The sequence below is a fragment of the Chiroxiphia lanceolata genome, chromosome 2 (genome assembly GCF_009829145.1).
Source record: "Chiroxiphia lanceolata isolate bChiLan1 chromosome 2, bChiLan1.pri, whole genome shotgun sequence".
Taxonomy (NCBI): domain Eukaryota; kingdom Metazoa; phylum Chordata; class Aves; order Passeriformes; family Pipridae; genus Chiroxiphia; species Chiroxiphia lanceolata.
Genome location: NC_045638.1, coordinates 7,657,879 through 7,684,257, shown reverse-complemented (window position 1 = coordinate 7,684,257; position 26,379 = coordinate 7,657,879). Strand labels below are relative to the sequence as shown.

Sequence of the window (26,379 nt, the reverse complement as noted above, 5' to 3'; positions counted from 1 at the left end):
TGACAGCCTGTTGCCTGGGGATCTTGCACAAACAACCAAGAGCTGCCTTGCCAAAACCTCTCTTAATTAGCTGGACTGAAGATGCTGTTTGCAGGATGAGGCTCCATCAGGTACAGTTGGATCTGTAATAATCAGACTGCATCGTGCAGTTGAAGAGCTGCAAGTTTTGGGCAAGGAAGCGAGTGAAGATAAAAACCATGCAGTTGATTTAAGCTGCCTTTGCCAGATTTTAATCAATATTAATTAGGGCATAACTGAGAGATACAGCAAAGCAGAGGTAATCGTCTTAGTGTTCCTAATCAACTTGTGCTGTGCCCTGGAAGGAGAAATGAAAAGTGCCTTAACTTCTTTAGCAGCCCACTAGGTTTTCTGCATCAGAGGCCGTTCTTCCAGCACAGGTCACTGCTGATGACCCAATTCCCTGGAGACAGACTGTTTGACTTTAGATTGACTCACTGGAAATTAGAAAAAGCTCATCAGTGTAGGCCCATCTTTGCTCCTTGCCTTCAGCTGAAGAACCTGAGCATCCACCACATCTTGAGAGATAAGCTTTCCCACAACAATCTTCCCAGGACAAATGGAAGTCACATGCCCCTAGGAGGTAAAAAACCCTGATGCCGAGGGCTCTGAGCCATGATCCCTGTCAGATTCAGCCTGCACAGGTAAAGAGATTAGCACAGCCAGGTGTCCCCTCTGCCCATCTGCTGGAGGTCACCATCCCTCCTACAAGCAGAAGGTGTGACAGCTGCTCGGGCTGAGCCCCACGTGACAGCTCAGTGTAGGATCACAAACTGCCACGTACTTTGGTTTACATTGAGTTTACATTCACACTGAATGTCAGTATCTAGAAACTTTGATTTATGGTTCCTGTTGGCTTCAGCTGTGGCAGCAGGAGTCTTGTTTGTTTTTGCTGCTAAATCTGACAAGAGTCAGATCTTTGAGGAACTACCTCAATTTCCAAATAATGCCTATATAACCAGCAAATTACAGTGTCACTCCTCTCTGTCATTCTTAGTAAGGACTTAGTAATCAATTATACAAGAAGTAGTTGTGTGATGACTTAGTACACTCACTGGTTTTATCATCCTGTATTAACTATCCTTTGCATTCATTTTATTATTATTTAATTCGTGGTACAGTCTTGCACACTGCTGTCACCACCTGTGAAGCTGCAACCTCTCAGTTCTGTCGTGGGCTTGGCCAGCTGCCTCCCTGCTCAGGTACTGCTGCAACATGGAGGGAAAGGATGAAACCAGGATCACCTCTCTCTCCTCCCTGACAGCATTTGGGATGTCCTGAATGTGGTTAGAAATGTCTGTTCCCTAACAGTGTGAAGAGTTCTGAGTTCATCATCACAACAGAGGCTGTTTCAGCCTTTCCTTCCAGTAATGCTGAAGGTTGTTACCTATTTGTATCACCTCAGGCTGTGTTTATGCACATCTCAGTATCAGAGCATGCTGCTGCCCAGGGTTCCAGTGCTGGTATTGTCCAAGCTGATTATTAAGTGTTTTTCCATTGGAGAAAACCAGGAGGAGGCTGGGAATTGTATCCATCTAGGTTTCTGTGTGCTCATGGTTTCTTTAGGATTCATACATGGATGCAAAACCCTGAAAGCCTCCAAGTTTTCTAGCCTTGATGGAGTTTAGGAATCAGAGAAGACATGCAAATAGGTGACAGAAGAACTGCATCAATGATGGTATAATTTTATAATTGATTTCTCCTTATTTAAGAGACATTAGTTAACATGTTCATCATCAAGGAATAACAGCATTGTATTACCTGACCCAGCCAAGCATGGACTGGACTCACAATAAGGTTAATTATTTTCTTTAGCTGTGCCTTCAAAATTTCATGGATCCAAAGAAATGTAAGCAAGTAGTTTATACCTGATGGCAATTAAAAAATCCTGTCCAGGGTTTGTCAGAACAGTGTTGCTGTGGGTCATGCCCTTCACATCTTGATGCTGAAGAAATGCAAGTGTTGGGCACTACCAATGATCACTATTCTATTAGAGTTTTAGGAGTGGAGGTGGTGCTGTGGTTTGAAAAGAGGCTGTTTCCCTCCTCACTAAGCCCCCATCCCCTGGGCCACTGTAGTCTCCCAGTATTTCACTGTGGAAGGAGGAGGTGGCAGTGGCAGAGCTACAGCAGGATAAGCCTGTGCTGGACAGGACAGTGTGAGACACGGGGCTGCCAATGGTAGAACAAAGGCAGCTCCCAGCAATACAGGTATTGCCTGGCACTGCCCACCATCCACATGGCTGTGCAGCAGCTGCTCTCTGGTGCAGCTCTGAGCCCTGAGATTTTGCCTTTGAGGACATCATATCTGGCAACTGCACCTGGGTCCTGGTTTTGCCTGGGATGGAGTTAATTTTCTTCCTAGTAGCTGGCACAGTGCTGTGTCTTGGATTTGGTATGAGAACAATGTTGACAGCAACAACTAAAACATCAGTGTGTTAAGTAGAGCTTACTCTAAATCCAGGACTTCTCTGCTTCCCATGCTTCCCTTCTGCTAGTAAGAAGGTCCACAAGGAGCTGTGAGGGAACACAGCCAGGACAGCTGATCTGAGCTAGCCAAAGGGATATTCCATACCACAGTGTGTTGTATCCGGTATATAAACTGGGGGATGGGGTGGCTGGGAGAGGCTGATTGTGCTCAGGGACAGCCTGGGCATTGGTCAGTGGGTGGTGAGGAATTATATTGTGCAACACTTGTCTTTCTTGGGTTTTATTCCCCTTTCTCTCACACTCTTTTTTATATTATTAATTATTATTATTATTGTTGTTGTTTATTTCAAATACTAAACTGTTCTTATCTTGACTCATGGGTTTTACCTCACAGAGCAAGTGAGCTGCCGTGTGGTACTTAGTTGCCAGCTGGAGTTAAACAACAATAAGCTGTTCTGATTTAAGACATTACAGCCTTTACCAGCCATCCTGCCTTTCTGCCAGGAGTTACAGCCACGTGGGAAGAGGAGCAGAGGCAGGGCCAGCGTGTTGGATTTCCCTGGCCAAGGCCTATTTTTCCAGCAGTACTCAGGCTGTGTGAGAGCTGGGGGAGCTGGCTCACCTGCTTGAGGGTTCTCCAAGGCCTGGCAGCAAGCACAGGGTTGTCTGGATAACCCAGGCACATCCTGGACATCTGCACAGATCAACTCTGCTGTGCTGTCCAGGGGTCCAAGGCTCTTGGGAAGCCTTGGCCACAGTGTATATGCATCCTGCCTCCCAGACACGGGAATCCAGATGGAAGTCTGGTGATTTTAGGCAACATAGGGGATGCTTCCAAAGCACAGCTGCAGCACATCACAGCCTGGTATTTTGGCAGCAGCTTTATCCTTTGGCTGCTTAAAGTACAACACTGAGCTGAGGTGGCTGAGTCTTGGACCCACATCCTGATACCAGGGCAGTAAGAACTCGGCAGCAGGGAAGCACCCGCACTGCTGGGCAAGGCCAGACCCTCTATCCCCACAGCTACTTCCACAGGACTGTGTCTGCTGGAGCCCTTCCTGATGCATCCCCCTGGGGCTGCCAAATTTGATGGAATAATACAGAAAGGATAAAAACTGTTCCCTGGATTCTGGTAGGGCTTTGGCAGAGTTGTGGGTGTGCTGCTGCAAATGCACGGTGGGAGCAAGTCAAGGGTGTGTTGCCTTAATTAATCCTCTCATGACAGTCACAAGCTAATTTGTTAAAGGTTAATTGCACTGTAAATAGCAAAAGGGGTGGTGTTCTGCTTGCAACAGATGGCAGCCACCAAGAAATTTTGATGAGATTGCTGTTTGGAGAGGGGGAAGAAACAGCAAGGTTTCTCTAGGACCCCACCTTGGGAGGAAACTGAGAAGAAGGAAAGCCCTAAACTCTGTGCATCTTTTGAAGGGGAAGGAAATAAAGTATGGCTATAAGATTCATATAAGTGTTTTCTCTCTGGGAGTGGTGTGCTACAAGGGAAATAATCTTGACCTCCTTCAGGTGGGCACATACCTCTGTTTATGGTCCTACTGACCTCTCGGGGGCTTTCTGTGGGATTAGGAACTGACACGTGCCCTCCAGCCGGGCTGCAGCATCACAGCTCCAGTCTGCAAAAATAACACACCTGCTAATCCCTAGCAAACACACTCCTGGGTGATCCTATTACTGCAGGCTGCTGCTCCCAGGGCAGGGCACAAGGGGTGTGGGTCACCTGCTGCTACTGAGGCGAAGGAAGGGCCACGGAAAGGAGTTACTGCACAGGCTGTTCAAGGGGAATGTCCTGGCCTGCAGTATCCGGGCTATAAAGGCAAAGGAGCCCTTTGTGAGGATCCCCTCCCAGCAGCCCCCCCATACCACCCTCAGCATCCTGGTGAGCACAGGCCACTTGTGTGTATTCAACTCTCCTGGCTTTTGAGAGGAGAGAAAAATCCCTCTGCAGAGACACCAGAGGCCTCCATTTCACTGACTGCTCCCAAAATAAATACCTTTGCTCTCTTCAGAGGAACTTCTCCTTCTGAAGGGATCTGCTTGTGTTTGCTGTTTTGAAACAAATACTCTCCCTTGACTCTACCCACATCCCTGCTCCCAAGCCTGTCTCATTCCTAAACCCTGGAGAGAGTTCCAGGAAAATTACTTGAGCTTTCCCTTCTGGTCTTGCATGAAGCAGATGAGGTCTCTGACTTCATGACAACCACTTAATCATAATTGCAGCTAAAACCTTCCCTGTGGATACAGCACTGGATGACCTGGAAGGAAACCATACTTGTTTACAGTGTCCTGTGTTTGCAAGTTAGAATTTGCAAAGCAAGAATTTACGTAGAGGAATCCTGGCCAATTACCCAACCTGCACATTCAACCCACGTTCCCTTCTGAGTTACTGCACCAGCACAGGAAAAAGAACTGGCATCCCCCTCCCTCTGGTAATGCCCCTGGCATTCCCTGGGCTTACAGAGGTGTGGCAAAGACATTGCCCTCGGCGCACAAGAGACTCCAGCTGTGCCAGGGCAGGATTTATCACAGAAACAGGTGGGTTAAGACTGGAACAGTATGCAGAAGAAAAAAAGCCGATTAGGTGATTGCCTTCTCACCCCAGAGGGAGCTGACTCCTGCACAGCCAAAGCTCTCCAGCAGGGTATGGGTTTGCAAGCGCTTTCTATTATTCACTGGCTAATGACAGCCAGGATTCCTTGGCAGAGGGGAGACCCAGAACTGCAGAGGTGGAAAATCCCAACCAAAACAAAGCAATTTGCACTTCACAGATGGGTTTAGCAATGTTCATTAATTAGGTTCTGGTGACCTCTAGAGGCCTTGAGCCCAAAGCACCTGATTTTTGAGGATCTTTCCCGGAATAATGAGCACAAAAATTCTGCTTCATTTTAGTTTCAAACCAAGATTAATTTTAGCCTTAACGGGGAAGGTATTGAGGAACAGTAATTGATGGTTATTCCTTTCCTCCCACTAAGGAGGAAAGGCTCCCACATTCCCTGTGTGCAGCAGCCTCAAAGCCTGCACAGTAACTGTTGTAGATATTCTGGAGATTCACATTTTACAAGAAATTTGCTTTGTGTGTTGCCAAGTAATAGAGGAACTACTTCTCTTCCTTATCTCTAACAATATATTCAGTTAATCACTGATCCCGGAAAAGCTGCCCACCTATCTAGTGAGATAATCTGGTTGCTTACATGCATATAAATTATGTGGGCTTAAGATTCAGCATTACACGTGAGTTAAAGTGTGTTAGCAGAACACAGCCTTTGTGGACTAGTCCTTGCAAGGCTGAGCTCAAATACTGTGCTAGACCTCTCAGACTGCAGTATGACCATGTTTTCTGAAAAATTATTTTCAGCTGCAAACAGGGAAAAATTGACAACTCACCAGAATCGGGAGCCAGGCAACAGAAAAGTTACCTTCTGCCTGTGTTGTAAAACAACAATAAAATTACCTGTGGAGAAGAGTGAGGCAAGAAAATGTGTACGAAAAAAAAGTCGGTTTTTAGTTAATACATCTGAATCAGCTTTTTTTTTTTTTTTTTCCTTAATGAGATCAGCAGGGATAGCTGATGGAGAAGGGAAGAAATCCACTGAGCTCATTTTCTGTCCTCTTGAGCAGCTGAGATACGAGGTTGAAACTGTACCAAGGAACTAAGAGAACTGGAAGGAGAGATGGAAGAGAAGTGAGGCCCTGGCCAGAGAGACACTGGGGAGTTCACTGAGAAAGGCTTACAGCCACGGAGCAGCTCAGCAAGAAACAGATAGAAAAGCTGGGGGAGGTGAAACATATCTGCAGCAATGCACAGCTCAAAAAACTCTTCAGCAAACTTGCAGGGATGTGTGGGAGACCTCCCAAAGATTTCTAATTTAAGAGCACCCAGCTGTACTTCCAGATTTAGTTATTAGTTACTTTTCCTACGCAGCTCCCCCCCCAAAAAAAGAAAAAAATTGTTTTTCTCTCTGCATTTCCTAAAGGACCTCCTACCAGCACTTTATTGGCAGCATTTGTTTGGTGACAACATCCCTGGAGGCTACAGTCAGGGTAGTTTGTGCATCCAGCTTAGAAACCAAATACAATAGCACAGGATTCTCTCTTGCTTGATAGATGTGACCCACAAGAGAGGGAAAAAGAGTATGTTTTGGTATTAATGTTTTTGTTTGTTTTCTTATGGCATAATGATGGATGAGCTTGTTGAAAAAAAGAAAATTTAATTATTTTCTTGGGGGTGTTTTTCATATTCTCTTGCTTTGTTCTTCTCTTTTTGCCGTGTAGGCAATAGAGCTAAAGGGATTTCATGCCTCAAAACAGAAAGGAATCCTGAGCTACTGAGGGGAATTAAAAATGGAGGAAGGGGGAAAGATTTAAAAAAAGGGTTTTAAAAGAATTCTTATTTAGACTGTGTAAAAACTCTTCTGAGGTTGTTGATTGAATCAAAACTCCTGCAAAACACCTGGGACGAAATCTCAATTTGTTAAAGATCTGCATTCTCCTCTATCTCCTAAGTGCAGACTACAAAACTAATTTGATTTTGTTGGTCCTCCGAGAAGTCCTCTAGCAAAAGAAGGCTGGGGGTGGGGAACCTCTCTGTTTTGATATTTGTGAGAAAAAAGGAACCCCAAGCTCTAAGGCCACTTGCATAAGCTTTGTAAAGCTCTATGAATTAAAAAAAAAAAAAAAAAGAGAAAGCATTTCTTTTGTAGTTACCAAGAAATGCTGGCTCCATATAGTGCAAAAGCATTTTTATTTACACAGGTTTGTTGGCTGGATACTTTTGATCAATAGTACGACAGTGCTAATCAGAAAATGACAGGCAGTTTTCATGTGGACTTTTTCTGGTTAAAACCTTTTGAACTTTTCTAATCTCTTAACTGAAAATGAGAACAAAATATTGCTCTTGCCTTTTCTCCAGATACTGTTTTTCCTTCCTTTTTCAGAGATAAGAGAAAGAATAAAAGGAAAGAGGTGAGAAAGGAAACAAACATAAGATGGGAAAATAGAGAAGTAAAACTCCTCCTCCCTCCAAATAACTGTCTGGTTTTTTCCATTAAAGATATCATTATATTAAGATTTCCATTTCCAAATGGAAAAAAATGTGACTGGCTCCAAATATAAGAACAATGCTTGAGGGCAGGCCTAAAGTGAGCAATAAGTCAGAGCAGGAAATATTTTGCTTGGGGAACACATCGTGATTAGAACATAAATAATCCTCTTTTCTCCTATATGCAACATAAACCAAGCACAGCTGTGAGTGCAGGCGTGCACATCCCCATGGTTGTGCACACACAGAGGACTCGGCCCCATGTCCCCAGGGCAGTTCTCTGACAGCACGAGAGGTGAAGGGTTATGACAGAGGCATCGATGACTTGGTGTCAGCTGAAAATCTCATTAAAGCAGAGCAGCAGAGCCAAGCATGCAGGGAGCACCGAGGGATGTCACCAGGAGGAAGCCACCCCTGGCCCAGCAGGAAACCCTGTGTATCAGTGCCTGCAATAAAATTCTATTTTATTTCTTAGTAACCGTGGCAGTCACAAAATATTTGGTTTTCTGTGGCAGCATCACATAGTGGAGGGTGGCCTTAAACTGGGGCTGTGCTGAGAGAGAGGCTTGCCAGGGTATGTGTCTGCTCCAAGTTCTACTCCAGAGCTCAGGTTGCCTGTGTAGGTTGGATACTCACACAGGGCTGGTGTCAGTCACAATATCTGGGGCTCCAGAGCCTTCCACTTGAGCCTGGCTGTTGTAAGCACACAACAGATCCAGGCTCAGGCTGCTGGATCTTGCCTTTTTGCAGGAGCTGTGCAAAATCCACCTCATGGGCTATGGGAGACAGGCTGCTCCCTGGGCTGGGCAAATCTAAAGCTCCCCTGTGCCTTCCCAGTTCTCAACCCAGTCCAGTCCCAAGTACAAGATTTATTTTCTCTGTTTTGAGCCCTCTTGCTGGCCTGGCAGATTTTGCCCTCCCGACAGGCATGGTGTTATTCTTCCTTGTCCATCTGAACATTTCCTTAGTAATTTCTAGCACCAGAGGTGAAAAGATGTGGTTTTTTTCCTTTCAGTGTCATCAGGGATGCTTCCAAAATTCAGCACAGGTAGACCTGGGGTGAGACACAGAGGTGGGAGTGATGCTGGGGCAACTGCTTTCCTTAGCAGTCCTGAGGAACCTCCTGGATGAAAACAATTCAATTCAAAGTGAGTCTGAGGCATCCAGAAGGATCCTGGGTAGCCCAAAGCTCTTTTGCAGGAAGAAAAGGAAAGCCATACACCTTCCTGCAGAATTTGCCTCCCTCTGAGATCTTCTAGTGAATTTTTCCATGGCAGGGATAATCCAACATAATCAGTTCCATTTGACCCAGTTTAATTACCACCTTCCTGAAATGGAGTTAATGGGTGCTTAATGTTAACCAGCAGGTGAGGAGGATGGTTCGTAGAAGATCTACAGTTCCTAACAACACTACATTTTTTTTCTTTCAGTTCTTTACCCAGAGTTGGTAACTTCTGAGGCCTAAACCACAATACATCTTGAGCTCACTAAGCTAAAAATACTGACTTGCCAATGAGAGAATACTAATGAATCCTCCACAGGAAAACTAATCTGTCATTTCCCTTCCCACAGGAACACATACAAGTGGTTAAATATCTAAAGATTTTGTACAGCCTCTCTGCCTGTGGCATTGTACTTTGAGATCTTGATTCAGGTACTGTAGGCATATATTTCCTTCATTTCCTAGCGTATTATTCCACGTCTGTCATCCTGCAACAGCACTAATTTTGATTTTGCTTTGCAAGAATGACAGCAATCTTAAATAGAGAGATGGTTTTGGTTTTAGTCTTTCAGATCTATGTCAGGGAGCAGCAGGAGTGGGGTGCTCCCATTGGCACTGTAAGCTGGAAGACCCAGGTAGCCCCAGAACATGCAGTGCCCTCACTGCCATGGTGCAGATCCAGGTTTGGTGCTCCCAGGCTGGAGGATGCTGGGATGGGGGTCCCAGACTGAGCTCCTCAGGACCCTGGTGACCCCCCAGCAGGACAGCAGTACTGTCCCAATTAAACCCAAAGACTGCTTTTAGGTGTGGACTATTCTATGTTCTCATCAATTCACTTCTGTTGTGTTGTCTTGAAATATCCTGTAAGGGAATAGAGAGTAATATTGATGGTCTAACTAGCAGGCCATTTGAGCTGGGTGGTCACAGCCACCTCCCACTCCTCCTCCCCTGCTCCTTCCTCCAAAAAGGTAATTTTACGGATATTTCCTTGTACTCCTTTGAGTGACAGCGTTTGTAACCATTGCACTGTGGTGACACCTGCATTCAGGTGTGTGAGTTTGGCCAACTGGATGTATATGGTACCCCACACTTGGTGATTAGAGCATGAGGGGGAATGTGCAGTACTGAGCTCACTGCACTTCACCTGCACTACTTCTTGACTTGAGACAGAGTTTCTTGCTGCAGCAAAACCAATGATTCTTAGCAACTTTATACATTTGTCACCTAACTAGACCAAAAGTTGTTTTGCTCCCTTCCCTCCTACCTGCTGGCACCCCTTTTTTAGCCTATGGATTTTCTTTTCCCTTTCATTACTGCTTATTTTTTATTTAGTTGTTTGTTTGTCTAGGTTTTAACATGCATCTTTGAAACAGTGTAGACAATGTCTTCACTTCCTGGAAAAATCTCACATCCCATGGTTGGGGCCTAGTGGACTAACATAGCAACCACCTCAATTGACTGTGATCTCATCTCTCACTGAGGACACTTTCACCCACTCTGCCTTCAACACCAAGCTCACCTGCTGTTCTTCCACTGAGAAAAGGACCTTGGGATCACCTGTTGGTAGAGTGCATTTGGTCTGTTTAACCACATCATCAGTATCAGCAGAGAGTGGGATTCAGCGTTTACACAGATATCCTACCAGGGGCACTTCTCCCATGCCCTATCCAGAGGCAGGAATCACAGAAGAGCTGGCAGTTCTTCCTACTGAGTGTAATTCCTGGCTTCCTGCTGCTGAAAACTTATCCATTCATGGTGATGTGGTGGTTTAAGGCAGAGGCTCAAATACCAGATGTTTATCTTACCACCCTAAGACCTCTTGTGTAACACTCCTCCTGTCTTCCCCCAAACCAGTGAGACTGAACATCAAGGCTTCAGAACCAGCTCCAGGACTTGTGCTGGCTGTGCATTCTTGCCAGGGGCCCATTGCCAGGGAATGGGAAACAATGGAATTGCAGGGCTGGGCTCTGATAGATGTTGATCTGAAAAAGGTCTATTTAATAAACAAACAAACAAGATGTTACATCCCCACAAGCATTGTTAGCAGGGAAGTGGGTTGCTTGGGGAGTCTCAGTGCCATCTAGCATGTGCAGTTGGTCTATATTTAGTCCTTTGAAACTTCCCAGATAAAAGTTCTTTTAACGTGATCAGAAACCTTTGACCACCATAAAATACACAGTGAGGTTACATGTCCCCGCTTCCTCCCTGTTGCTGCAATACAGCCTCTCATACTTTGTGTTTGAATCATCAGGTTCCCAGTGCTAACACCCAGTCTCCAGCAGTGTTACTACACAGTAGGGAGACAGAACACGTGTTGGTTAAAGCCTGACAAAGCAACACTTGGATTTAGGTCAGGCACAGCAAACAGGAGTTACTTGTATGCTGTACCTGGCGCCCATTCAAACACAGAGCCTGATGAATTCGCACTAGCCCAGACATGCAAATGGTATCTGCCTTTTCCCTTTCCACAGACATTTCTTCTCAGACAGTACCTTCAGCTCCCTGTTTCTGTGCCCCCACAATTCAGGGCTGACACAGGGCATGTTTGCACCACCATTATACACGTGTCCCTCCCTTCTCAGTGCATCCACAGCAATGCTGCCCCTCACCTGCCCATCCACCATCCGACTCTGCTACAGCTGTGGCACAAAGCAGGCAGCAGACAGTGCTCAAACTCCAGCTGCACATCCTACACTGTCCAGATTGTCCAGCTGGGCCTCCTGCAGAACCAGGAAACCATCTGCTGGACCTCACACCTTCTGATGGACTGTCAGGACTCTCAGGGCATTCATTTGATGATGGTGACTTCACCTTTCATCCTCACGGTCTTTTAGACTTTGTCTCTCACCCCGCTGTTCCTTTATCCCTTCCCATTTTCCCCTGGATGCAGTCGCTTCCTGGTGGTAGAAGCAGACTTTAGTTTCTGTTCCAGAGTTGGCAGAGGCTTTTAACTCTGCGTTTAAGTCTGGATTTGCAGAGGCTTCAGTTTGTAATACCTTAACTCCTTGTTTGCTGATTGTTGGAGTTGAATTTTGTCCTTTCTTGTCTTCTGGCCCAGCTCAAGGCCCCTTAGTGCAGCTGACTCTGCATTAATGAAGTTATGGAGAAATGTTATTAATTTTTTGATTAATGTAAGTATTATTATTTCATAATGAATGCATGATTACACATTTATAGGGATTATATTTACCTATATTTTATATTCAAAATAGAAAAGTACAAATATCACAAGTAACATACAGATGAATTTAGCCATAAAGTATTTCTCAGCTTTGCCAACTCCTGATGGAAAAGAGATTAAATCAGACTAAGAATGCAGTAATCTCACCTACAAATTTAAGACTGACTTGGTGGTAGATTACATACACCAGGGATCACTTGGGATTAGGTAGCATGTTGAGTATATTGTCAGGCTGTACCAGAAACCAATTTAGCACAGCTCTATTTGTTCTTCAGCTTGTACTCAAAGTTTAACTTGTATACGCCTCAGTCTTGAAATTATTTTAAATGCTTCTATTAAAAACATATGCGAGCTGGGCACAGTCAACCACAGAATGACTTCTCTGAGACATGTCCTAAGTGCTGGGACTCCTGAGCAGCTTTCAGGCTGTTCTGGAGGGAAACACACAGCTCCTCTCTACAGCACACGTCCCCCTTGGCTTCTGCACCTGCATGTGGGTCTGGAAGGCTGAGGTCATAGGATGCAATAACTCTGGTCTTCCCAATTTTCTCTGCTCAGTGCTTTAGAACAGTGAACTAGTGTGGGTTTTCTTCACATTGCTAATTTATGTTGGTTCTCACATGCTTGGGCATCCCCACAGTAGCAGCCAGAGTAACTTCCCAGCCCTGGTATTTTCAGTGCATGTCTGGAATTTTGGAATGGGGTGGTGAATTTGGACCCTTGTATGCTGCAGTTGTTGATTTGCTTCTTGCCTTTTCTACTTCAGTTGTGTATTTGTATAAAAATTAAGAATCCTGGTGGGTATTCTTAGTGCAGGATCCAGGGGTTTTGGCTTTTTCTTAGGTTTAGATGGGGGACTCCGAGTTCTTTGTTATCCAGAGCATTGTCTGTACAGTTGCCATACATTAAAGGAGCTGGAATAAATCGGCGCAATATCCAGTTTCACCCAAATGAGGTTGTTGAGCAGGATCCAGAAGATCTGTATCCACAGAAGACAAACACAGTATTTGAACAGAAACAAAGCCTGCGATTTATTTCATTATTTACCAAGTGCTGCCATGGTGCTCAATACTATATAAACATTCCCTGCCCCAGGTTATTAATACTACCAGGCACAGGCAGGTTCAAGAATCAAAACACCTTATATTAAATATTCCCAGAACGAAAGCTGTAAGGACAAGTTAAAAGGACAAAGTTATCCGTAGAGGAATCCTGTTAATGAAGTTTCAGACTTCAAAAATAGCTACATGTTCCAAAAAGAAGAAGTTCACATTTCAGGACCTAACTCTCCACCCATCCCATACAACAACCCCTCGCTGACAATTGCTGGAACACATTTCTGCCCTGTTCAGTGTGTGAGGGATGCCAGCATGGCCTTTTTGTTGTACCATAAGGAACATCCAGCCCCCCTAACAAATATGGAGAACTAGCAGGAGATCAGATTTTGGGGGTTACACTACATAGTGATCCCATATTTAGGGAGAACAAGAAGGTTTTGGTCTTCAGACTGCATAGCTCTGGAAATGCTGGGGAGTCACTGCAGGGTCCCCAGCATATGTTGTCAGTGGGGGAACAGTAAAAGGGAAAATGTTCAGGAAGAATGAAAGGTCACATCTTTACCTCTTACAGAAGGACTAAAAGATGCAAGCTATTTGGAGGCATCTGGCAGAAGAAAAAAAAATGAGTTTTTTACTTAGATATAACTTAAAAACATTATAAGTTCTTGAGAAAGGCTGGGAAAATTGTACTGAAACGCATCAGGTTGAAATGACCCGAAAGGTACACAATTGCTTGATGAAAACATCAATCATTTTTAAAAAAATTGTGTATGCATGCTTTAGGTCAGTGAAGATTACATCTTACGTAAGGCCACTTAAAAGACAGAGCTCTCACAAGAATTACAAATTATTCTGGGCCCATGAAAATCATCCTGGTTTTAATTACAACATTAAAGACAAATCCACAAAGTTGTAAGTTCTGCTGGCAAGCAATCATTATAAATCTGGACAAGGGATCACACAGAAATTGTAAATAAGGGCTGTGAGAGATTTCAGTACTAGCTATTTTTGTCTTTAGAAATGTTTTTCATTTCAAAAAGTCATCAGCACTTCTGCTCAGCCAAAACTTGCTCATAAGACTAACTGGGATCTCTGAACATAAACTGTCCTTAAAAGGACACTGTCAACTCCCAACTAGTCAGTTTTGAGAAGAATTTTAAAGATGTTTCAGTACATGAATCCCTGGGGTCATGCCTGTCCTTTTGTCACAGTACTTCACCTTTTTTCCTCAGTGCTTTATCTTGCCCTTTTGCAGCTTCAAAGGCACCACACAAGCTCAGGGAACCAGAAAATAGGGAGGTGAAACTGAGAGCCTGGAAATCATTGTCAAATGCTGAAAACAAGCCAGGGGAGCTAAACAAAGAACTGGAAAGGTATCTCTCCTTTTATTAACTTTCAGTTCCAGGAATTGTTTAGAAAAGAGAGAAAAATGTCAGGTAATGATGCTCCTGCAATTTAGAGTTTAATTACAGCCAATACTACAATAAAGAGAGGAAAGATGGACAAAATGAAAATTCTCTTCTGATATTAAGATGACTTTAAAAAATACTTTTAAAAAGACAAAAATTCAGACAAAGCAAGAGTACAGCATGTTGTGGAACAGACATACAATATAGTTCCTATATCCTGGCACTTTAAACCAGAAGTTTGTTACAAATATGATCCAATGCCATGAGTTGTTGGAGGTGATAGTTACACTGACTTCAGGGGGTACTGACGGCCAAACTGGGAGAGGAGTCCCTCAGATCATCAGACGAGAGTTGTACAAGTCTGTAACACGTTTTATTATATTACATTTGTGTCAGCAGCCCTATCCTCCCAGTGGGATTTGCACAGCTGGGTCCTTCATCTTGCAGGGACCCTCAATGATAGCAAAAAATGTCTTTCAGTAAAGCTGTCAGGATTCAAACACTGCTGCCCCTCTGAAACGAACCTGAATCCTACTGGGACCTTTGTTTGGCCTTTCCTTACCTTCTGCATTTGCTTGAGAAGAGCTGCAAGGACAGCCCCAAGAAACAGCCCCAGCAAGCCTTGCCCAGTCCGACACCAGCTTTATTCCAGATGAAGAGGTTTGGAGCTGGTGATCCAGATCAGCCAAGCAAGATGAATCCCATGCATAAACAGCAGCTTGCATGTGAGCCTGTCATTACAGGCTCTTCCCATATAACTTCAGCTGTCTAACATGGAATGACGAGTAGGCAAAAGCACCTTTGGAGGTGCCATGTCTCCTGTTGACTCAGCAGGATGACTAAACTCCTCACTGGTGCCTACAGTCAGGCTGGCCATGTTCCCCCTCCCACTGTGCCAATCCCTCCCTAGGCAGTTTTCCACATACAGCAGGCAACTCACATGCTACATATACATCACTCGTGGTGTCTGCTGATATCTCAGAGACAATTATAAAATAGTCACTTGGAAATGGCAGAGTTTCTTAAAGAGGCAGCCAAAGTTAACCCTTCTCCTTTGCTTTCTTCTTTCCATTTGTCTTCTCAGCCGCTCTCATTGTTGTCTAGCATTTGGCACCACTGTAAAAGTTGTTACACCACAGTGTTTCAAAAAATAAGATAACCTTCTGCTCTGTTTTATAGTGGGTCCATTCATGAAGAACAGAACTTTCTATCCTGCAATGTCAGAGTTAATATCCGTGAGATATTCTACTATTCCACAGCTGTAAAAAAGAAGCCAAAGCAAACCTAAAAGAATTTAGCATGGAAAACATAGTGCAGCTTTAGTGACACACTGGGCTTTTGTTTAGGTTTCTTTATTATGATGAGTCATAGTATGTAAACTTCTCATGCAGTGATTGAAGTCATGTGTCTGCTTTATTTTAGCTTTGGAAACAGCAGCAATGCCTTTGAGAAAGGACCTGAGAAGTCCTGAAAGCCAAGGTACCCTCATAAGCACTGTGCTGCTTTTTCACCCTTTGGCTAGAAAACAGAGGGGCAGATTCTCCAGACCAACCCTTTCCACATTAGGCCTTCCTTTTAAGACCCTGGCATTGGGAATGCTGTTAGCAAAAAAAGGATATCTTGTTCTGTGTCTGTCTGGCCTGCCTTGAGCAGAAGTGAGCCATGCACAGGTGAAACCAGCAGAGCTCTGTTAGTGCTGGTACTTCCACTGCTACTTTTATTACTGGAGCTGTTCAACCCCTTCAGCAGGGTTAGGGTGACTGGAGTTCGAAACCAGCTTCCCACTTCTCTCCTCACCTTTCAGCTGAGTCCTACAGAAGACTTAAATTAAGCAGAGAGATTTCCACTGCTCTCATTCCCCAGGTGAGTGTCCTGCAGTGCAGCTCTGCAGTCCTGCTCATGGAGAGGAGGGGTGGAAAGGGAGATGGGAGACTCCCCTGGTTCAGTAAGTGCAATGCCCATCCTTGCAGGTATAAAAGGGCAGCAGTGCAGTCATCTATATAAAGAATGTTCTTCAGAGGGGTCATGTATAAACTGCCTGATGGCAAGGGTATCAAATGAAGGTCGAGCATCAGAGACCTTTAGGCTATTACGAAATATGACTCATGGATTAGTTAACTGCCTGTCAGATTTTCCATTATGAAACTTTAACCACAGCCCATATCTGCACAGCACCAACACCTGTAGAAGTACAAACAAACAAGTGGTTATGTATGCATTTGCACTGAAGTGGGTCAGGAGATGTGCTATGGTATCAAGAGAAGCTTTTTCCTTAGTTACAAACTGTTAGCTAAGGAATAAAAATGAGAGGAGGGGGAGAAGATGCTACGAGAGTAAAAAAACCCTGTTTTGAAGTACTTATTTGCAAAAGATTCTGCAAGATAAATCTTTACAGTTTAACTATATCAGATGAATCAACCTAAAAGTTCCCCTCTACAAAATACCATTATTTTAGCCATGATGAACATCAGTGCTTCCTAATCCAAGCATTTGCTTTTCCAACTCCCCTTGATGGCATGAGCAGATGTGAAAAGGTAACTATTCCTGCTCTGGAAAATGATTATTTAGATACTAAACTAAGAAAGAAGGATTTTAAAAAAATTATTTCCGAAAATCAGTAAGATGTAGCCATTTAGTGGAAGACCCTCATATGTCTCTCATCAGCCATGACACCTGGCTGCTTTGAGGTGGCTGTAAATTCAAAAAGGCAGAAGATGTGCTCTGAAGGTTTCCCACAGGAAGTGGGGCTTTTGACCCATGTGTCACCACTTTGATGGACTCCACAGGTGAGATTCAGCTCACCTAATTTTAGATGTCTACAGTGTCTATCTCTACATCTGAGCCTGTTGCCCCATAGGCAAAGGTATGTCTTATCTGATCTATTTTAAATACCTACTTTGGGATGAGATGATTCATGACCTCTGAGTGCCTTTTTCTCTGCTGCAGCTGAAAGAGGGGCCTGAGATGACTTGGCTGGAGATCCTTCCATGTGTCCATCTACAGCTGATTAGATGAACCTGCCTGAATGCTCTGCCCCCACAAGGCTGGTAATTCATGTGAAATGAGCTGGTTAACACTGCTCCTTGCTATTGCAATGTTTTGTCCACATCGCAAAAACACCACCACATCTGGCACAAATGAATCCTCAGAGGCTGCCTAGAGGCTACTGATTAAGGAGGAAACCTGAACCACTTAGATATATTTCATCACCACATTGTCTTCTTGCCTCTAGAGATGTTCCAGATCACAAGTTAGGTATGGAGTTCTCACTCCTCCTACCACTGTGGTGTCTAATCTGTGAAGACAGAAGTCTTCCATGCCTTGTCAGTCCAGCTCATTTCATGAACACTATATTCATTTAAATGTTAAACTGCTGCTCTACGAGAAGTTCAGAAGATATAAACTGTAAGGCACAATGAAAAACAATTCAGTCTCAAGAAGTGAAGTCTGAGGAGGGGCAGAATAGCAGCACACAAATATATAAAAAGCAGTTGCAAAGAGGAAGGAAATAAACAACTTTTCCTGTTTACTATGAATAGGCTAGAAGTAATGAGTACAGGGAGACTTAAGTTACTTCACAGTGAGGTGACACACAACAAGCCATGCAGCCACTTCTTGGAGCTGAAAACCACCATCTTTTAGACAAGGGGGAAGTCACCAGGAGCTGCTGTCTCAGAGAGAGGCAGCAGCAGCTCCTGCTTCCCTGCAGGCACTGAGCTGCCTGCCTCGGAAAGGGGTGGGAGGGTTTCAGCTCCACTGTGTCCGTGGGTGTCTGAAAGGAGCCAGGAGCCCTTGGCTCACTAAGCAGCTTTTCAGTCCCAGCATGAAGCAGGGGTTCCTGCCTCACAGCTGAGGAGCAGTGGCTGTGCTGACATGACAGCATCCTGGGGCCCTGCCCCTTAGGAGAAGACAATTGCTGCCAGGGTTGAGAGCTCTACCCCAGTTTGGGCATGGAGTTGGTGTTCTGGACATTCAGTCCGATGAGCATCCATCCAGAGTGGATGGATATATTTAGTCTTAAGGCAGTGTGGTGGACCAGATGTCTCAAAACCCCTTTACCTTTAATGATTTAAGTGGAAAGGTTGCAATGTGCATGCTGAAGCCTGAGCTAAGCCTCTTACAATGGAGTGGGCCAGAGCTCCAGCTGTGTAACCTCCACTGCTGACCAAAGCCAGCAAGAGGGATAGGGTGGCCTTTGATGAACCCATCCAGAAAAAAAGACTATTTTCTCCTGACATTAAATTTTTTATGGTTCTTTCTCTGCCGCCACCACAAGAGATATGACTGAAAGATTATGCAGCTAGGTGCTCCTATTTACTACTCCAACGTGGTATAAACAATGTAGAAAACATATAGGAGGGGAAGGGGTGAGAGGGGAAGGGGAAGAAAGTGATTTCATTTAAAATAAAAACTGAAACAAAACAGGTTTCACTCAACCACATTCACTCTCACACTCACAAGTGCAGCCACCAGGCATCAGGGCAGCATGTTCAAGCCATCTATCCAAAATCCAGGCAACATGAAGACTGTGCCCAGGTATCCTGGGTCCAGGATCTCTGTGGTGCCATAGAGAACATAAGGGATACCAACTATCAAGCCCTTCTCATGTCTCCTGGGTTATTCTTGGATTCGTGCATAGGGTTTGGGCATCTTTTAGTATCTTTTTTGAATTTTTTGGAACAGCATCTGCATCCTGTCCCAACTCTGACAATCATGAGGACTAATCACTTTGTCCCCAGTTCTGAGTGTCTTGAGGGACAGCAGGGTGGTCTTGGTGACCTGCTAACCTGGTGTCATTAACTCAGGCCATTCAGAGAGCTCTTTCCCCTGTAGAGTGCTCCAGCTGGTGCCTCCACATCCAGACCTTCCCTCTCCTCTGCTCACAACTCTACGAGCTTTTGTATTTCAAGTTTCTACACCTCTTCCATTCCCTTGCTGGAGACCCCTCACTTGCCAAGGGACAGACCTAATCAACACTCAGCAGCAACAGTGAGGGAATGGAAAGATGGGCCTTCCTCCCCTTTTTTCTTGAAGACCAGAATTGGGTTTGAGTCATGATTTAGGTCTTTTAGTTCCTGGCAGGGCACAGCAAGGATTGCTGGCAGCAAGGGCAGCAGATCCCTTAGGGCTGGGGACTGGGACTGCAGGGGAATTCCCATCAGAGCAGGGTCTGGCAGCCCAGGCCATTCCCATTCCCCATCCAGGTGCAGCTGGGGGCAGCCTCAGGCACCGGGCATCTCCCCAGCTCGGGGACAGCCATGGCTGGGACAGGTCGTGGGCCCATGGCCAGGCAGGGCAGGGCTGTGGGGAGCTGGAGACCAGCACTGCTGTGGAGCTGGGGGTGCCCTCGGGACTCTGACAATCCCACAGGCCTTTCTGAGCTGCCATCACACTCTCTGGTCAGTGACTCTCTAGAGGATTTTCAAAGAAGACTCTAATGCTACATTTATGTTACATAACATAAAAGTTACATTTGGTATTTGGAAATAGTAATTAGAAAAGGTTTACAGAAACCAAAATGAGAAACATTAGTGCAAAGTATAATACTAATGCTGATTAATATTGGAGCCATCTTGACTAGGTGCCTGTTTTGATTTAGGTAATTATTAGCTTACCAGTTCAAACCAGTTCACAATGAGAATTCACAGAATCGAAGATTTACTGATGCGCCTCTTCCCTTTCTTCTTGCTGCTATAAGTCTTTCTTCTTTTGTCTTCACCTTCTGTTCCTTTGAGCTTGCCTACAAGAGAAAGGCACACTCATAAAATTACAATCTGCTTGTAAACCAATAGTTAACTCCAGGCATTCATTCAAAGAGGGGCAATAGATGGATACTTATGACTTTTTCCTACTGAACATCGTCATACTACAATTTTCTTGGCAAAGGACTCAACTTTTAATACCTGTAGGAACAGAGTGGGAGCCAGGCCCCTCTCCTGCTCTGTGAGTGCTGTGGACTGGGATGCCCTGGCAGGAAAAAGGCTGCAGTGGGCATCATCTACTTCACAGCCCATGTCAGAACACAGTGACAGCAGCGGCTGCTGCTTTGGTGGGACCAGCTACCTCTACCCAGTGGATTGAGGCTCCTGCTGAAGTTAAGACCATGCCCCCAGCTTTTTACTCCCATTTGGAGGACACAAATGGGAGAAGAAGCTGCTGGACTCTCTTTGTTCTGGTATAGGGAAATTTATTGCTTTGCAAGTTCTTCCTGTTCCTAATTGACCTGATCTAACCTGAAATAAGCCATTTGTATTCCTGCAAAGGAATACCAGGGAGTCCACATGGCCTTTTGCCCAGGTTTAACATAATTTCTTTAAAGCAAACTGCAAATTAATAGTAGTGCAACTTTCCTGTGCAGGCAAGCCCTCAATCTAATTGTAACATGGAAAACAGCATTTGTGAAGACAAAGCAGTGCATAAACTTGGGGAGTGAGAGAGGGAGGCAAGGTAATTTGGAGTCCAGTGGGGACAATGGAGAGATCTGAATGCAGAGAGATAAAAGTGATTAAGGTTTTTAAAATCCAAGCTAGCAAGGAATCTAGGGATATGAAAAATAGAGCCCAACTCAGAAATTTTCAATGTTCATAGAACTGCCATATTCTTTCCATACATTCTGCCAGTCAGGACAACCACCCTTGTCATTTTTGTCAAAAAATACCCTCCCTTCCACCCTCTACAACTCTGAGCCACAGAAAAAGTCCAGCATAGTTCTGACAGTGCACAAGTTGGAGCATTCATTTAGTGCTGCCTCTCAGTAACAATATTAACACTTGAAAATCTCTCTCACTTAAGAAGGAGCAACGCTGGGCATTCCCCAGATAGCTGAGGCCATCCACTCAACCTGAGCACTCCTGGCAGCTGCACCATGTTGCACAATCACCATCTGCAAAGGTCAAAGCTTGCCAGGTGCTCACACTTGGCAGCAGAAGTCAAACCCCTGTACACAGGAGGGGAGAGAGCTAGTAAGGCCCTTCCTCGAAAATGCGGGATGCATCTACTCCATCTCTCACATGTGGCCAGGGAAAATCCTCCACAGCCAAGAGAGGTGCACAGCAGACAGAGGGACTTGTTGGCAAAGCAGGGATATTTAGCTGGGACATGGGGTGGAGGCTGGGAGTGAGGGTCTGGATATCCCATCAGGCTCTGGAGGAGTGACTTCTTGGGGGCTCAGGGAGGAGGGAGGGGGAGGAAGCCTCTCCTGCTGCAGTTCTACACTCCTCTGGACCCAGGCAAGCAAGGCAGCCCCAGCAGGCAGGCAGGCCAGTCCTTTTTTTGGGCTAAGCATGTAACACAGCAGGCTCACAGCAAGCAGCATGGACGTATCTTTGCTGTTCTGCTCACTCTTGCCTCGAAAGGGGACCATCTTTGTCTTGTCTCCCATTCCTTTGCCTCTATTCTGCTGCCATTTCAGTGATAGCCTTGGGTGGCAGTCCTGTGCCCTGACTCCAGCTCAAGAAGTATCTCCTGCGTGAAAGTCATGGACTCATTCTTCCTCTGTCATGTAACAAGAAGAAATAAGGACAAGACTATGCTTGTGCTTCCTCAGTTCCCACAGAAACCTGTGACTTGTTCTTGTCACTAAACCATTACAGAAAATAAAAATAGGACTTCATTTAAAAAAAAGAGAGAAAGAGAAGCTGCTTCAGATAAGGACTATTATATATTTGAAATGGCCAAATTTTCTCTGTGTATCCCTGTTCTAGAGTCATAGCTTATAAAACTTTCTGTCTCTCCTTTCTCACAGGCTCTGCCGTCTGTAAACAGTCTTTAGTGGTTTTTCAGGACAAGATGTGAATGTCTTTGAAGCTTTAGAACACGCTCCAGGCATCTTTTCAGAGATTCATCACGAATCTGCTCTTCATCAAGCCCTCTCCAACCAATTGTGTACATTCTATCTACCAGTCTGTGAGTGTGGAGTGAAAAGGGAAGGAGAGCCAGCAATGCTTGGGTGGCAATACACTAGCCAAAGAACAGAGTAGCTCTTAATCAGATTGCCTTTTAATTCTTCAGGTGAGTTAAAGGCATTATGTCCTCTCTGAGACTTAGGATAGATGTACACTCAGCAAAGGCAATGACAGAAAAAAATGTTGCAGCATAGTGGAAAATTTTGTAAATATTCTATCAATGCTGTCCAGGCACAGTTTAATAATAATGTTTTTATTAGTAGTAACTTCCTTTATTACCTAGATTTTATATCAAAACAGAGTCAGAAGGACAAAAACAAATAAAAAAACCCCTGTGCACATTTTGGCTAAAATACCTGATGTAATTCTACAGGCAACAGAAAATTCTGCCCAGATTTTCCTGAGATTCCCCCTTGAGTTCCATGGCTTGTGTAACGGGCACCCAGTGCACTCCTTTCCCAAGAAAATGTGGGTGCACATCCTGTGCTCTCATCCTGTTCTGCCCCTGCCTACCCAGAGAAGGAGGCTGTGGCTCCACACAGGCTCCTTCAGCAGCAGCTCCAGGCTCCTGTTGTCCCTGCCTGGGACTGGTTACCCCTCTCATGTTGGACTGGCAGAGGCACTTGTGATGCCTCCCTGCCAGACTGATCCACTTGAAAAATAGCACCCTCTCCACACCAGTTTATTTGAGTCTGAAATGAGCTGGGCATGCAGAGTGAGATGGGGACTACATCAGCTGGCAATGCCAGTGTGAGAAATCCTTGGCTAGCACTGAGTTAGGGCACATGTATGGTAGGAAATATTCACTAAATTGACAAAACTGATCGACCACAACCCAATATCCCACACACATTTACCAGGGCAGAGAGTTGATGTAGGCAGGGTTTTATCTACGCCTACAAACAGAGTTATTTTAAATTCAGATCAGTTCCTTCACTGACTGCACAGACTGGCATCACTAACAGCTGTACTGGGACAAAAGAGGGGACACCTGGGGGACAGGAACAAATGGCAGGTGCTGGGAACTGCCTACACCAGTCCTGCTGCCAACAGAAATGTCTGAACAGAGACAGCTTTTTAAATGTGAGGAACCTGGTAAAGCTGTCCAATGCAACAAACCTAGTTTTGTTTTGGAAGTTACAGGAAAGGTGCCAGCTTTAACAATGCTTTTCCATTTTATTCTGCTGCATAATTTTTTACATAGATTATTTTAAAACTTACCCAAGGAGTCCAAAGAGTTTTTAGCCACTGCTGTAGGGAAATGCAGACTTTTTAGTGAAGGCCTCACCAGCAGTACCATCAATGGTTGCATGTGCTTCTTCTTTTCATGTTATTCCTCCAAATCAGTAAAATTGTGCCTTTTGACTCCTAAAACCATCCACAGAACTTTGAGAACTGATCAGATGGAGCATGTAAAAATTATGCTGTTAAAGACAGATTTCTGATGTTACTGAGAGATATACGCTGTTGACTAAAGACTCTTTCCAAGTCCCTCTGCTAACCTGTGGCTGGGCAACATTGAAGTTATATTTTTATTGCCCTGCTTACAATATGAAAGACTCACACAAATATTGTATCATACTCATAAGCAGCTCTGTAGAGCAATAAACAAGTTTTCAGTACTGCAACCTGAGAATTACATCCATGGTAGGATTTATTTTGTATCACGCTCTGGATTTCAGGGCCTGAGTTGCTTTATGATTAGTAAAATATCTCCTTTCCTTAGAAGTGAGGCCATAGTTCTGTAAGATGAGAAATCTGCTTGCTAAGATGGTTAGTATCATATGACCTGTTGATAGTTTCAAAACAGATAAGGAAGCTCATGTACACAAGGTCAGTATCTATCAGTGTTGGATAAAAATATTCTAAAAGGCAGATACAACTTCGTAAACAATGTTGACTTCAGAGCCCACAAGGGTTTGGTGGCAGCTGGTGACACTGTTTTCCTAATGCAACCTCCTCTACACCCAGAAAACTGTATTTCTGGCTATTTGAGGGTTAACAGTGTAGCCTTTCAGTAGGACTACCAGAGGAGGCTCTTCAGGTGAAGGAACAGCAAATTTGGGAATCCTTGGGTGTCGAAGCACCTGGCAGTGTCAGGTTTTAAGCAGTTTTGGTCGAGCCCATCAATAAAAACTTGCTGAGTTTAACAGTGAGCAGGGTTTGTGAGGACTCCAGTGTTGGTTTAGTGCTTGACTCAGGTACTCAGGAGCTGCTCAGCTTCCTCCAGGGAATTGTGTCTGACTCAGCTGTGGAAGAATAAAAGTGAAACCGAGAATACATGGTCCTTCCTAGTGCAGATGGCAACTTAATAACAGAGGGAAAACTGTTTTCCCCAAGAACTGACTTTCCTGACTGCAGGATCAGGGTTTAAATTGCTATGATACTTCTAAAACTTGCACAGCAAAGAATTAATTAATGTCATTTTCTAGTGCATATGAATTATCTCAAACAATGCCCTTGTTTATAAAAGCACTGAAGACACTGCAGGGATGTAAACATTGCAGAATTGTTCAGAAATTAGAATTGTCTCCAAAGCAGTAAGAAGAAAAGGAATTAAAAGATTTATTTGAAACTTGCTTTCAGAAAAAACCCACAAAATTTGGGTCTCCATCCAGTAATAGCTTTTTAAAAGAATACAGAAACTTTTTCTTTTTTCCTTTTAACTGTCAGGCAGCCTCAGTGAAGACACCTGCAAGGTTTTAAATTATATAAATAGGTGCACATGGGGAAGAAATACAAATATAAATCTTTAACTCTGGAGTTGTAGCTGGATGAATGAGCATTGTGGAAGAGTGAAGGAGAGAACTGGGAAATGTTTTGTTTAAGGCCAGACCCTGTCCTGTACAGAACTGACAGGTTTGTCTGTGAGAAGGTGTTTTGCTCATTTAAGGATTTGTTTGTGGATGTTTAAACCTTGCAGGGCTTAATTTCTGGAATGGGAGGACTTTGGTTCTAGCGCTCCAACTTTAAGGGCAGGAAAACCTAAGCAGAGATTAGCTTTATGTGTGAATACTGTGGAAAAGTTTTGTTTTTCTTTTGAATCCCACGGTGAATCCAGCCATCCTTCTGGAGTTTAATCTTCCCTATGCTCTCTTGTTGGAGGAGGGAAATGGAGGAATAATTGCTGTGTGTGGATCAAGGACAACCAAACTCATGTCCTTTTCCTTGGATACGTCAGTATGTCCTGACCCTCAGAGCATGTTTGTCAGGACTTTTACTGACCCAAATTCCAGGAAGTGGCTTCAGTGTTTTCTGTGTCAGCAGGCTGTGATGGAAGGAAAGGGGGTTATATACTTTTCTTTTTAAAGACAGGCATTTAAATGCTTATTATTTGACTGATGTTTACAGGTTAAGAGTCTTAATGAGTCCAAGGTGGGGCATTTTGGAGATGTAAGGGGAGGGTGAAACTGTCACCACAGGGAAAATGGGACTGCGGGGGGGAATCTGTGGCATCTCCTTTGATTTGACAACTAAAGGTTTTAGAGTGAAAAAGATGCCGGATGTGTGCAGTAACTCGTGTCGACCACCACCAGCAGCGTGTCGGGGTGAGCGGCTCGCAAGGATGTGCCCCGGGGCTCCGGGCAAAGGGAACTGTTTGAGCTGTGCAGACGCACAGGTTATGGTGTCCGCACCTGCGCTGAGGGGAGGTGACGGAGCCCGGTGTGTTTCGGGGGGTAGCGACCCCTCCTCCCCTCACACCCCCCCCCCCCCCCCCCCAGCACCGCCATTACGCGCTGCGCCACTGCCCGGGGGAGGGGAGCGACAAGATGGCGGCGGCGCCTACCCACGTGACCCGGGCCCCGCTTCCTTCCAGAGCCGTCCGAGCCCCGAGCGCGCGCGGGGGGCTCTCGCGAGAGCGGCGAACAAAAGGACAGCGCGGCGGAGCGAAAGGGGGGAGGCTTGTGATCTCGCGAGAACTCGCGGCCGCTCTCTCCACCACCCTGGAGGGAGCCGAGTGAGGAGGAAACCTCGCGGTATCTCCGGGAGGCGCCGCGCGGGCCCTGGCGCCCCGAAGTCTCGCGACAGCTCCGGGAACACCCCCTTTACTGTGCGCTGGGCTGCGCTGAGATCTCGCGAGAGCGCCGAGCCGGCGGGCGGAGTGAGG

At 45.0% G+C, this 26,379-nt stretch overlaps 1 long non-coding RNA gene across 4 annotated transcripts; it reads right to left on the bottom strand.

The window, feature by feature from the left end:
- Positions 1-21,715: 21,715 nt before the first annotated feature.
- Positions 21,716-26,305, bottom strand: LOC116783295. 4 transcript variants are annotated; one of them, XR_004355622.1, is made up of 4 exons: positions 26,059-26,305; positions 25,497-25,539; positions 23,493-24,520; positions 21,716-21,861 (listed from the first exon to the last, which is right to left on the bottom strand). It is a non-coding gene; the product is annotated as an uncharacterized LOC116783295 (long non-coding RNA). The 4 variants fall into 4 exon arrangements; XR_004355621.1 differs by lacking the exon at positions 26,059-26,305 and adding an exon at positions 25,889-26,047; XR_004355623.1 differs by lacking the exon at positions 25,497-25,539.
- Positions 26,306-26,379: the final 74 nt, after the last annotated feature.